We start from the raw sequence: 12822 nt of genomic DNA, 5'->3' as shown, positions 1-12822 counted from the left end.
CCGGCCTGAGGTCACTCCCCTGATTGTTTGGCCTCTTTGAGTGTGGTGCGTGGTTAAAGTGAACTAAAGGCAGCATCAATCAATATTGTCTTAGACAGAGATGAAAGAGAGATGAGTCATAAATCTGGTATTTGACTTATGATGACTCGATATCATGCTCAATGCCAAAAAAAACAGGAAAAAAAGTTTTTCAAAAGTGTGCAGAGGAATCAAACCTCCATATAACAGATTCTTTTTTAGAATACTTTTTATACTTATACTCTTACCTTTACACCATCAGACATGTAAAATGACAAAAACTGTCTCACCACTCAGTGGCCACTGCTCTACACAAGACAACCTAAACCAGACCGAGTCATGATCAAGACCAAGACTTTCAAACATTGATACCAAGTCAAGACCAGACCAGTGCGAGTCCCACACTGCATAACACTTAAAATTTTGGACACAAACTATAGTCCCTTCTCAAACTGATCTGAAAGATCTACATTCCTATATAAACACCCACAGAAAACAATTCATTCACCTCTTTTTTTACCATACCGTATTTAAGCATACCATGACAAATGTCTTGAGCACAAACTATAGTCCATCATGAGTCCTCTTTGTCCAAGACTGAGACAAGAAAAACTAAAAATGCAGTCATCTCTGAGACCAGGTCTTGATACCAAGACTGAAATCAAGCACTTCATCACTGTCAGCAGCTGTTGCTGATATCAAACACAGAAGTTGGTCCAGTTGCCATGATATTGTAGGTGTTTAAATATCCATTTTACTGAACATTTTCTGGCCTTCTTGTCCACGTTGGCTTAAAAATTTGGTGGCTAAACAGTCTTCCGGCAAAGTCTGTTCAGTAGCTGTTCAGGAGGTTTTGGTTGTATTGCAGGATCTCTCTCAGTAGATGGAGTCTGCCAGGGTGCATGAAATTACATAAACTTTTCTTTCAATGATAATCTTTCAGTCTCAACTGAAACACAAAGTTTGGGATTCTTGACTTAGGATTTGACTCCGAATTTCATAGCCAAGACTTATGCTGTATGTGACTTCCATGGCAGTCATTTTGCTGCACACATGGCCAGGTAAACCCATATTGTTATTTTTTGGGTTTTTTTTTACCATTTTGTGCTGCAAGAATAGTGATGGTCATTTCTCACAGATGGTTATAGGAAGGTCTGGATTCAAGTAATTCATTTAGTTGTGGTACTGGTTAATCATGTTTTTAAAGTTTCAGATACCCAGGATATTACATTTTGTTGAGAGCGCATTATGAGTTGGTTAGGCCTTGAAACTCAAAGTTTAGGATTTAGGACTTGACTGTCTTGACTTGGGGCTTAAACTGGGACTTGAGTGCAAAGATTTGAGACTTACTTGTGGCTTACAAAGCATGACTTGATCCCACCTCTGGTTATAAGTCTATTTACAACCTCTACCTCTAAAATTATGGAATGAATTTAAAGGTATCTTCTAACGTCATCATTTTTACACATTTTACATATATTCTGGAAACATTACATTTAAATGTACATTTCCTACACTCTTTTATAGTCTGTGACTTAAGTTGATAAGTTTTCCTCTTGGCCAGGTCTCTTGAAAAATAGACCCAGTAAGACCTTTCAGATAATATGAAGGAAACAAAAAAGTGCAACGTATGCATAGCAGTGATATGAATTTAAATTTGATAGTGTTCTGAATCTAAAATAACTTCAAAAAGAGACATATTTCAGCCAAATTTAAGCTTCACCAAAGTGATTTTGGAGTTATTTCGCCCACAGAGCAGTGATCATAGCCTGTAGATCCTGTAACTTCACATCATATAATTACACAGCGGACCAACCCTCAATCTGCTATGTTGGGAGTATTTCATCCCTGCCAAAGAGAAGAAAGAAAAAACTTAGGTCCCATAAAATTCAGATGAGGCCCTCCTCCTCTTCCTCCCTCTCCTCTCTTCTGTTCCTTCATTAAAACGTGGGGATCTTTTCCTCCGCAGGGACATTGTTGGGGTAACAATGCTTAACACCAACAATAGTCTGCTCCCTGAGTCATCTCCCAGCTTAACTTCAAGTACCAGCCATTGTCCTTTATTGTTATAGTAGCATATGTGTGAGGACGGTAAAAAGGGGTGCGGGGGGTCGGGATCCACCTCAGCAGAGTCCTCATGTAGTCTGCAACACCCACTCAGCCGCTTGAAGAATATGACACAAAGCAGTGTAGGAATTTGGATGGTTTTTCAGGGGATTGTGTGTGGAATTGACCCCATGTGCTATACAAGGGGGCGTCCTCCTTTTCCCCACGACCTCAGTGACACAGGGACCCCCTAACCCCGACCTCTCACCATCGCCATCCATTTAAAAGAATACAATCTGTAGCAAAAGCGGGACCAGTCATCCGCAGCTCAGAGAAAAGCCATGCAGATGAGCAAGACAACGTAAATAATTCACACAAGTGTTATTGCTCCCCAGGGGTGTAACGCACCGTCTTCTGACACCTCCCTCCTCAAAATGCCACAAGAGTGTGATCAGCAGGGTGCAAGCTTTACCTGCTGACAGCTTGCAGACACCAAAGATCTATATCTAGCAATGCATGCATTACGTTAGGCTTTCACCGCTGATGTTATCACTTGTCTTTTTGTTTCCTTCTGGGTAAAAAGCAAAGTTACAGAAAATGTCATTAGATATGATTAGTCTACAGTCAAGTTCCTGACCTTTTTTTAGTACTTTAATATTGGTGTTAAAGAGACAGTTCACCACAAAATCAAAAATGCACATTTTTCATCTTACATGTAGTGCTATTTATCAGTATAGACAATGTGTTGGACAGATTGGCCATAGAGACGTCTGTCTTCTCTCCAATATATTGAAACTAAATAGCCTTCTGTTTGTGGTGCTCAAAGCACCAAAAAAAAAAAATACATTTGAAAAACCCTACAGCAATGTCTCTGTCAAGAAAGACCTTGATGTGAGCATTTTTATGAAGGAACTATTATCTTTCTACCAAACTACACCCACCAACTGTATCACAGATAGAAATGTGCATCTACTCATAGATGAGAAGGCTCAAAAGGTAAAAAAAAAATGTATCAGTGTTTGTTATCTCTTGTGAAATCATATTCAGAGAAAACAATAAAACTCAGTCTGTGACTCATGCTTGCTTGCCTTTTTTTTGGCACATACTAAACACATATAAAGTTATCAATAAATAGAAAAGTGTGGGACTGTTTTGAAAACGTAACTTATGAGTGGACACCATATAATGGTGTTCACACTAATGAGAAAACTATACAGTAGCCAACATGTTTGTGCCAGAAATACATTTGTTTCTACATGAGTGTAATGTTTTCTGCTGAAGGTGGGAGATTTCCATCATACGGCTGTTCAAACGGTGAATAACATGATAAAAAAGGAGTGAGTACATCATGTAACAGCTGAAGAGCCACATCCCAAAGTTCAACTGAGGCCCCACCGCAGCACATATGGACTAGGTTAGGCTGCCACCTGGTGTTTGCTGGGTGTAAATAACTGATTACACACATTAGTGTGAGATGACAGTGATGGAGGGCGTGTTTGGCCTCTTTACTTAGATAAAAGTAGCAATACAACACATAAGACTTGCATTCAAAACTAGGGAATGGTACAGAAGTAATACCCGCAAAATGTACTTCAAGTATCAAAAGTCAGAAGCAGAAAAATTGCCCCTCTGAGTGATGTTTTATTATCATGCTTAAGTGATAATTGTTATTGTAGTGTACAAATGATTTGATTTAGCTCATAAGGATGAGGCTTAGTGCTTCATACACTTTTGCATACTGTAATAGTGTATCATATTTTATACTCAACATATGTATGTCACCATACAGTTTTCTTTTTTTTTCCATTTGCTTGAACACATTTATCCACTCAGAGGTTATTTTTTCAAAACAGTTCACACACAGACCTAAACTGAAAGCCTCTGACCTAAATGATAAATTTTTTTTGCAAAATGCTCTAACACTCACAAAACATTAAGAACATTCAACAAAAGCCAATATTTCTATCAACCAAATGAAGTAAATTCCTTCAGTCAAGCAATGAACTACACTATGAACAAAATATACAAAATACAGCTGTCAGTGTGTGGTCTTTCAACCTTGCAATAATTTCTGCTTTATGCCTACGCCATTTGTATACTGTACATAGTTATGCTAGCCTGCATGCAAAAAAAATAATGATGCAAGCATATCACAGTATGAACTGTATTTTTTTTCTCCAAAGATCACTTCACTAGAGAAAGCAAACCCTGCTGCACTCTAGAACTGCTTTTTGTGCACTTTTTGACACGCCCTGTTGAAATGCAGTAAATAAATGAATAAATAATCTACCTACAGCATCTATCAAAATGACCTACACCACCTGTCAGAATGACATGTGCCACATTTAACTACATTTATACAAGAAGCAGTTCACTCTGATAGAATGACCTACATCACATTTATGCAGGTATTACTCATATCTGAAAGATATTTACACCTGATGGACTTACCAACTATTAAATTATACAGATGACTATTGCGATAGATACTCTCTACCTGTAAGAATGACCTACTTAACATTTATAAAGGTAAAAGTCCATTTTAATAGATATTTGTACCTGTCAGAATGACCTACGTCACATTTATGCAGGCACACTAACCCTAACCCTACTCTTCATTTATACAGGTGACCATTGTAAAGGATAAATGTACCTGTCAGAATGACCTACGTCACATTTATGCAGGTATTAGACAAATCTGATAGATATTTGAACCTGACAGAATTACCTACTTTCCATTTATACAAGTAGTAGTTCATTCTGATGTATTTTTTACCAGCCAGAATATCCTACTTCACATTTATTCAGGTAGTAGTTCATTCACAAAGATATTTGCACCTGTCTGAATGACCTATGTCACATTAATGCATGTATTAGTCATATCTGATAGATATTTTTATCTAAAAGAATGACCTACTCTGCATTTAACTACGTTATACAGGTAGTTGTCCACTCTTGATACAGGTTGTTATCTATAGATAGATATTTGTAACTAACAAAACAACCTTCTTTATATTTAACTGCATTCATACAGGTAGTAGTCTTCTGATAGATATTTGTATCTGACGAAAGGGCAAAACAGTGTTTCCCCAACAATGCTACAGGCCTGTTGAACGCCCGCCATGCCTAAATGTTTGCAAGGTTTGCATAGGACAGTGAAGTACACTGTGTTTTATTCCCTTTAAAAGGTAGAAGTTGCTACCTGTCCTCCTCTGCATCTGATTGGCTAATACTCTGTGCCTTCATTGATTACATTGTGTTACAAATGTGGCATGAATCCTTTAGGAAACAGGGCGGTGTGTGTATGGTGTGAGTGGTCAAGCAAATCCATGCGAGTGGGTGATTCGGGTGTCAGTGATTGCATCGCTGTGTACGGAGCAGAGCAGAGAAACAGGTCTTCACCTAGCAGTAAAAGTGGTCAGTTTAGCAGTAAATATGCCATGTAAGTCAGGCAATAAATGCTGCTGATTCTCAAGACCAAGAAGAGCACCCCTGCGTTGCTTTCCAGCTGCTGGTCAAAGTGAACAGAGTTAACCACAAAGTCACTTCGGCCCTGGAGATTCGCATATCTCCCCTGTGCTCGCTGACTAAAGTCAAGGAGCTGAAGCAGAAATGGTTAATAATTGGTTAAGGTTCAGAGTAAGAAAATTAGGCAAGCCAATCAGACACAGAGGAGGGTGGGTCATGCTTTTGCCATCCTGAGACTGTCTCCCAGATAGCACTCTGCTAACTTGATAATGGATAAAATAATATAATAGTGAGGCTTCTCTAGACTTTCCAAAGTGCAAGGATTAAGCTCTGATAGTGAACTGAGTCAATTTGCATTTGTTGTGTGACATTAAGAGCAATTTATCCACTGTTTAGCACAGCAGCACAATAGAGGCAAATCCTGACCATTTTCAAAATAAAACATCCTGTGCAGATCATTTTGCTTTACTAAATCACCTACGGCGACACTGTTGTTTTTATTCTCACTGCCAAAATATGAGATTGCAGGTTTGAATGAGCCAGGGAGCAAATGGGAAAGAAGAATTATCCTGTGGTGAAATTTTTTTCAAAGTGCAGCAATGAATTATGCTCAATTTGCTCATGATGTACCACTATTTTGTAAATATATACATCTTGTTCAGACATCCTCTCTTTGTTCAGTTCACCTTGTTTTAGGTCTTTATATACAGACTGAACAAAAATTGGAACACAAAAAAATGAAATTGCTGATCCCCTGTGCCAATCACACCAATAAGTCATCCCAGGTGTCGCACCTGTTAAGAGTTTTTTCTGTGTACCACCAGACCTGAAATAAAATTCTAAAGGAAACCCTGTCTTTTATAGATGGATGAGGAATGAGAGCTGATTCAAGAGATGATTCAAGAGGTGCTTTAGAGAGTCATAATTATGCAAGTAATTTCTGTCAACTGTGAGTAAATGTTTTAATTTTGTTTAACACAGTCAATCCACTAGGGTTCTGGGTCTTTCTACGAGATCTGTCTAAACTGTTTTGAAAAAGGGCATGAATAATGCATAAAACCAGTGAAAAAGTGTCAGCACATTCAAAAGAAAAGACTTCTGCTGTGCTAAGAAAGTTATGGTGATGATCGAATAGATCCCACTTTCATTTATCATTGTTTAGCAATCAAAAAACGGTCATAAGTGTCTTCACTGGGGGTAGGAATTACCAGAGGCACCATAAAATCATATCATAATACTAAGAATTTTGATAACATATATTTTTTAAACTACATATTATGTATGCAAAGGAAAACTTTGACATTTGTTTGATTTAAAAAGACAGAGTTTTCAGTCTGTTCATCTCATTTAAACCATTTTTATTGCAGCAAAATGTGTTGAGGGGACTTGAAAATAAATTGTATTATTCTAATAGGCCACCTTAAGTTTAATATGCATTTGCAATGTAAATAATTTATCAAGTAAAAAATATATATATATTTGACGTGTGTGTATTGAAACTGCTGATACTATACTGTCGTGATTACTAACCAGCAAAGTATCTAACTGCTGTGAAACACTTGTTGGAGAATCAAAAGTTCAAAAAACAAGAGGGAAAGAATTACAAAGTAGAGTTAAATGAAAATACTCAAGTAAATACTCAAAAAAACAAGCAGCTAGCCTATAATTACACCTAAGTGCAGTATTTGAGTTAATGCACTTAGTCACTCAGTCACTGGAATAGCCTGACTCCCAACACCAGGGTAACGAAACACAGAGAAAGACCAGATTCAATGAGCAATCGTGACAGACCCGGCTCTAAAAGACCTCTTAAAGACTGACAGACTTCTGCAGATGGTCAGTACTAACAATATAGTGAACAAAATCACAGGTTCTTATATCCATCCTTAGATCCCTGGGCAGTGACACACTCAACACCACATCTACACAGGAACAAGACAGACATTGTGATGGTTTTGCCTCTTTGCTGTTTTGCACCCCGTTGTAGTTGCATCTTTTTGTCTTTTTGTGTCTTTACAGTTTCTTTGCATCTATTTGTACTGTTTTCAAGGTCATTTTGAGTGTCTTCCTGGTTGGTTAATTAAGTTTTGCTATCAAAATCCCTTACCTCTAAGAGAACTATCAGGGGCTCCACCTCCAGTTCCACAAGATCAGGTTTTAAAAGTACAATCCTCATCTTCTGGAAATCAAGAAAAAAAATGCTGTGATCAACATCAGCCCTCAGAATTAAGCACTGTTACTACTGTTTGGTATGTTTTTGTTTGTTTTTAATATATATGACTGTGACTCATGCAGAGGAATCAACTTGATTTTTTTTTAAATCATATATTCCAATTACAGACAGCTCACGTTTGTTACAGTAATGTGTAATGTGACATTGATGTCCAGTAGATGGCGCCATGGTGAACGTTAACCTACACAGTTTTTCTGTCATCAGTGGTAGAAAGTACTTATACTAAAGTAGCCTTCTGTACTTCTGAACATTTTTGTGGTTTCTGACGAGAGTATTTCCATTTTATTATATTCGAACTCTGCATTAATTTTCAGATATGAACACTGACTAAATACATATTTAAAATGAATCGCAGTCTAATATGAAGCGTGATAATCTGGTTCCAATGGGTCAATTCAGAAATTTTGTCAAAACACTGATTGATATTAAGTGACTGGTTTTTTTTATTTATTTATTGTTTTAACTTGTCCACTCAAGTTACATTTTGTAGAAGAGTTTACATTCAACTTGTCTGATGATATCACAAAACACAAGAAGCACCTCAATGGTGCCCAAAATCCATTCCAGCATGAGCTCATACCTGCATGTGCCCCTAGCTGGATCCTCAGCCCTCATCAGAAAAGGATTGGGGTTCGGACTTCTGCTCAGGCCTCCAGGGGTACAACTGTGATAATGCAAAAAAAAAACAAACAAAAAATACCCTGTAAAACTGCCCCCAGGTCTGTTTAGGAGCATTGAGCACATACACATACAGCATTCAGGTGCTAAGTAAAACCCCAGCCTCATCAAATACCACATCCTGACAGGGGTGTAGATTTCAGGAGAACAGGGAACACACTACCTCAATATATAGAACAGACAAAAATCAAAGACACAATGTGATGCAGAAATTGCACAAATTGGTGCATGAAAATTTATCACAATGCTCAATTTTTTTTTAGCAGAGGACCCAAAAACTCTTGTGAAACACAAGAATGCTGATAATAACAGTGATGATAATTCAACAATATTTTGTATAGTAAAACACTCCGTAAGGAGCCATCCTGTATAGTGGGTATTTTTACTTTTGATACATTTTGCACCTTTGCTTTTCATGCTTAGACTATTTACTTTTATTTATTTACTTTTGCATTTCCTGTATTGGAGTATGTGTACACTGTGGCATTTACATTGTTCTGCATATTTGCACTGTAACGCCTTTAAACATAATATTGTAGCTCATAATTTACCATGAAATTGTGACTTATTTGCATTTTACAATTTTTTCATAGTCTACCTATACATCAGGTGATATACACTTAATTAACATTTTCATTATGCTTTTTTTGTATTTGAATTTGCATCCTGCAGATTTCTATGTAGTAACTCCTGACATAGAAAACCTTTGAATACATCATTTATGATCTCACTTAAATAGCAAATATGTACTCAAGGTTTGCAAACATATCTAACATTAGTCACCATAAGCGAGTTGTCATACCAGAGCGGTTAAGAATATAGTAAATACACTTCTGAGTGTACTGAATTGATCAAGAGGGTGTTTTATTGCTTGCTGTCTAACATTAAGGTAAAAATACTGGGTTAAAGGTGAAAAGACTCAATATAGTGTACACTACAACTGATATTGATGTTTTTAGATGGTCCTTTCTTTTTTTTAGGTAACATACGATTTTGTTGCTGATCCCGGCCACAGCAGTACATCTACCCTGATTATAGAGAAGTAGCTCATACAACTCTGCTTCAAAAAAATCTGAACTATCCCTTTAAAGTTGATTAACTGACTTGGAAGGTTTTTTGTTTATGTGATGTGATTCAAATGTAACAAGGCCTCAGACATCAAACTAGGTTTGAATTGGAATAAATCACATAAAGTCAGGTAACTTTCCTATTTGAAGCCTCCAGAACCTGTGCTGTAATTTTACGTGATAGGCTATTACACCTAAATCACAACATTCAGTTTGATCACAATGTAAGTAAAGGTATTGACCCTAAGTGCTTACTCATTCACATAAAGTGCAAAGGTTTGCTATACTTACATCTTTACCAGAAACTAATCTGTAGGATTAAAATGCTTTAGATTATTGTATATCACAAGACCAAGTAAGTTCCCCGTACTTCCACCAAGCCAACCATGTAAGCTTTGTTTCACTGAAGCTGGGTCACTATACAACGAGGGGAAAACCAGACAGTGATATAGGAAAACTCACTGTTTTCCAAAACAGCCACTATAATGTTGAAAGAGACCTTTATTTTCTTGGGTCTTTAAAAAACTGACATCTGTATGGCATCAATCCAGGCTGATAGTGACTGAGATGATATATATATATATCATATATATAATAAAGAATAAAGTTGGTACTGTGGCGGTGGTATTAAAAGCATCATGTTATTTTTTTTTTTTTTTAAATCCTAATTTCTTCTTTCTTTCAGTCTAGTACTGAAATGGAAAATCATTGCTCTGTTAAAAACTGCCATTATATAAAATATTACAATACGACTGGCAATCTTTTTTTTTTTTTTGGCATCACAGAGGTAAAAGTGAAGGCTGACCAGTGGTATCTGGTTTCAGAGAAGTCCCCCAGATTTACTTACTGCTAATAATAGATTCAAGCTGTCTCTCCACTCAACTAGTCACTGACAATTACATCAAATTATTAAAATCATATCAGCAAGAGAGCACTTTGTCACCATATGGTCCAGTTTTACTTTTATTGATGACTTCTGTCATTTCAAGGATTTCATGGCATTTTTAATAACTGTTATTCTCTTGGGTTATGCATTATGGATGATGATCAGATATATTTGGTTATGCGCTGTGATTCTGTGCTGTGTGAAAAGTGAACAGCACCTACTTTGGCTTTCATAAAGGAACACCTTCTACAGGTTAGAAGTTATATCAATACTTGTGTTGTCATTATTATTTTAAGGGAGAATAGTGTGAAGAGTGCATGGTGCATTTCTTTTCCTTTTTTTTTTTTTTGATCTCTCACCACTCATTATGTTGTTTGATTGTTTTCTTTATCAGCAGTTGAAAATGCTGTACACAGGACAGTTGCTGCCTGAACTTTCACCAATTACAAAAAGCTTGGAAAAAAAGTTATATCAATACTAAATCATACCTGCTGTGTATTAACGAAAGGAAACGTATGACCTCTCACAATATTCTTCGAAAATATCAAGTGTAAAAAGCAGACATATTTTTTGTCAGTGGTGGCCATTATCTTGATACAGGTGTGCATAGTGTCGGAAAAAGTGGATCATAACTGTTTTTCTTAATCAACCCTCTCTATCACTGTCCAGTATGAACTGTCTATTCATAGAGTCATCTCAGTGTGGGTGGGTGGGTGTGTGTGTGTGTGTGTGTGTGTCAGAGTGAGTGAGTATGTAAAAGATTATATAATTTTGCTCAGTTGCCTGAAAAAACGTGCAGGCAGGGAATCAACTCTGTGAGTCATTGAGATGTCAGAATTGTGAATCTGTTGAGGAAGTTTCCCTTTTTTAAAAATATTTGTGCATAAGCTTAACATCCTATTATATACATTGCATAATGTTTGCAAATGTACACTATATAATTGCAAAGTATTAATGGGGGTGGGTGGGTTGGGCCACTGATAATAGCACAGCTGAAGATAGACAGGATAGGTGGGAAAGAGGAAAGAGACAACATGCAGCTAAAGGCCGCAGATTGGAATTGAATCTGAGCTGCTGCAGAGATCTCAGCCTACACGGGGCGCACACTCAACCTGGTGAGTTCACCCCAGAGGGCTTTTATTTTGACAGAATAAAAGACATTTTTACCTTTAGCTGAAAAGGCATACATTGGTGCATAACAATTCACAGAATACAGGAAATTAAGTGTTTGATGCCCTCAGACTCCCAGTTTTATATATATATATTTATATATACCCCCCACCCCCAGTATGTCCCAACAGTAACTTAGCTTCAACAAACCATCCGTAACAAATGAATGCTGCTTTAATGCATTACTGACAGTAATCAGACTGTATATACACAGGGGTTCCTGACAGCAAAGTCCACAGCAAATTATAACTTTACTGAAAGATTAAAACTGTTGCGTTTGTTTTACTTTTATGGGATTTTTCTTTAAAAATAACCCACATGATGCGAGAAACAGCTGGGCCGTAGGTACTTTCACAGTATCTAATAAGGCCCCCATTCAAAAAAAAACGGACATCCTTGTGCTAGGAAATAATAAAAAAAGAAAAGAGAAGTTGTGCGTTGCATTGCTTTCCTGCTGCATTTAACCCTTTAAAACCTGGGCTAGTTGGTTTGATTTCCTTCAAAACATGGACAGAAGGCAATGAGAAACTTGAGAAGAAGCAAAAAAAATAGTAAAAAAGTACAAGCAAGGTGCCTGAAAACCCCAAAACAAACACATAGCAAAGTGATAAACAAAACCAAATCAAAACAAAACATTTATTTTTTGTTTGTTTGTTTATCAGTTGCTTTGGTTTTGTCCAAAGAAACTGATAAACAACAACAAAAGCAAGGAAATTACCTGAAAAAAATCTAATTCTGTAAAATAATTTAAAATTGGTAAGTGTAATCATGTTAAATATAGGTCTAGTTCTCTTGACATTTTACCCTAGCTTATAAAAACACAATTTTCTAAATTTGAAAAAAAAAAAAAAAAAAAAAAAAATTTGGTATTTGCCAGGCATTTTTTGCTAAATTGCTCACTGCCTTTTCCTCCGTGTTTCTGAAAGAAACCAAACCAATATTCCCAGGGTTCACATGTTTAAAAAAGCGTGAAGTGCCCGTGAATGCAGCTCAAGAAAAGTGATGGCGATCCAGATTTCAAACAACAAACAATTGTACAAACAATTCGATTTCCATGAGTTAACCCAGGTAAATATGGAGCATGTGTATCCTGGGGTGATGGGTGATGATTTATTTTCTAAGTATGGCAACATTTACATGGGATAAAACTAAAATTCGCGACTTTTAATCGACCAGAAACACTAGAAACACACGTGGCTTAAAAACGTAATCTGATTTTAAATCGAGATGGTGCATTTTCCCATCACCAGTTGACA

The sequence above is a fragment of the Plectropomus leopardus genome, chromosome 14 (genome assembly GCF_026936395.1).
Source record: "Plectropomus leopardus strain MGB_pleo_1.0 chromosome 14, ASM2693639v1, whole genome shotgun sequence".
Taxonomy (NCBI): domain Eukaryota; kingdom Metazoa; phylum Chordata; class Actinopteri; order Perciformes; family Serranidae; genus Plectropomus; species Plectropomus leopardus.
Note: the sequence above shows the minus strand (reverse complement) of the source record.